At 42.8% G+C, this 2,177-nt stretch overlaps 1 long non-coding RNA gene across 1 annotated transcript in view; it reads left to right on the forward strand.

Moving 5' to 3' along the window:
- The first annotated feature begins 1,656 nt into the window (after window positions 1-1,656).
- The window catches only part of LOC140330169 (uncharacterized), a 17,232-nt gene continuing 16,711 nt past the window's right edge, over window positions 1,657-2,177 (forward strand). Inside the window, exon 1 of the long non-coding RNA XR_011920655.1 lies at window positions 1,657-1,792. This is a non-coding gene — a long non-coding RNA (uncharacterized lncRNA). The remainder of the gene's footprint in view (window positions 1,793-2,177) is intronic.

Below are 2,177 nucleotides of genomic sequence, written 5' to 3' on the forward strand. Positions count from 1 at the left end.
ACTGTGGGGGGACATTAGAGTGTCAGTTCTTCTGGCCCAAATATTGACTTTTCTATAATAAAGTGAGCAAAGCTATCTGTGGGTCTCTCAGGATGAATCCAGCTGTAGTTTCCTGGGTCTCCTCCTCCACTCTAATAAGATGAGAGAAGATGAAGGCAGCACTTCTTATGATAAATGACACAGTTTATATTTTTGCTAACACTTTCCAGAATTTTGGCTTCTCTGTTTCCTGATAATATTATTACAGAACAAGTTTAGACCGGTGTCCAGATCCAGCCTGTGATTGGCAGATTTGGGGACTTGTCTTCCCTGTGGGAAATACCTGATGTGCTTCTCCTATGGAATGTTTCTTCTATATACACCGATTTTATAAAATATTCTTTTTTCAGCTGACACATGATTCACACGGCTCAGAAATCTGTGATTTTATGTCGGGTAAATTGGGACTTTCTGAAGAACTGTGAAGTTCTAGAATAAAATTCTTTTGATGCTGCCAAATACTAATTCCTTCCGCTTGTGGTTTTTATAACATGTCAGAACTCTTCTAGGAAGAGACCGGGAATAAATCTTCCTTAATGGAAGCAGATTCACAGTGAATGTTGCTGGTCGGCTCAGATTCGACTTTTGGCACTGTGCTGGTGCGTCTTGTTAATGTATAGGAAGTTTCCCACACTCGGCGCATTCAGCTCAGAGCTCGTCTGGTGCATAATGGGGATGGGTAAAAGGAATAAACATGGTTCATGGACTAAACTTTTTACACCGAAAGAACCCTTAAAATCATTTTTTAGAGATTAGGGACCCCCTGGTATAACTAATTCATTGGAGGTCAGTAAACCAAATGTCCCCAATAAGGGTCAGAAAGTCTCCCTTACAGAAAAATAAAACCATCATTGGTGTCACACGGCTGGCGCTGCTAAGTGTTTGCCTCCTGGCACCATCAGATGGAAGGTCAATCACCCACAGAAACCCCTGGTGAAACCCTTCTGCCCTAGATAATGTCTATCTATAAACCAAATGACTGGTGGTCCCACCGCCCCGCACACTCCCACGCATCTCACTCCGGGGGTTGTAGGATCATTGAGACCCTTTGATAACATTGCAGGGTTTTAGAAGATAAAGCTACAGTGCTGGTGCAAGTTAAAGGGAAATAATATAAGGGGTGGTAATTAGGGATTTATTTTAGGTGTGGTATTGTAGTCCTACAGAGAATATCTGTTCTGTAAAATTATTTTAGGCAAATGACTGAGAATTTAACCTTTCAAAGTGAACCTGTCTCCAAGAAAAGAAAGCTTTGCAATGCAGCACTATTAACGTTCCCTTGGTATATGTAACATATAAGCAAGTTTCCAGATCAATTTAGGTTCGTCCTGAGTTGGGTAACAAAAGAAGCAAAATTCAGAATTTTGTAATTAGGAGAGGTGTAAAGGAGCCAGATGATGAAGCCAGTGACTACATAAGGTCAGATCTAGAAAAGCATTGTAATGCTATAAAGATATAACAGAGTTCCAGGTCACACACACAACGCACTGCACCCTCCCCAAACTTGTGGCAATCGCCATTACTGCATCCTGTGTCTCTGCTTGCTTCTTGCAGGCCTCCTCCTCCCCAGATGTACAAACCACAAGGTGATTGGTGCATTGGGAGAGGAACTTGCTTCTGATATCCTCATCTGAAATAACTATGCTTCTGGTATTTGGATCTCTGACAACAGGCTTTGCTTTCCAATTTGCCGCTACATGTACCCATAGCCAGCAGTAACACAGAAGATGCCTGGTGACTGTACCTTACTAAGGTGACTTTACCTTATTAATACATAAGGTTGCTAAAAGTTCAAAGGCACCTGACCGTCACACCTGTATGAACTTGTTGGACATCCCATTCCAAAACCATGGCCATTAACAATAATAATAATAATATATTAACATTAAAAAGAAGCTGCTCTCCCCAATGCCAATAATATGGAGTTGTCCACCATAGGAGTTGCCCCTCCACTCTTCGGGGTTGGCTTTCCACAAGACTTTGGGGGGTGCTTGTGGTACTGATGGTGGGGATTTGTCCCCTATTAGTGGAGTCAGGTACTGATGGTGGGGATTTGCCCCCATTGGTGAGGTTGGGTAGTGATGGTGGGGATTTGCCCCCATTCGTGAGGTCAGGTACTGATGGTGGGGATTTGCCCC

The sequence above is a fragment of the Pyxicephalus adspersus genome, chromosome 4 (assembly GCF_032062135.1).
Source record: "Pyxicephalus adspersus chromosome 4, UCB_Pads_2.0, whole genome shotgun sequence".
NCBI classification, from domain to species: domain Eukaryota; kingdom Metazoa; phylum Chordata; class Amphibia; order Anura; family Pyxicephalidae; genus Pyxicephalus; species Pyxicephalus adspersus.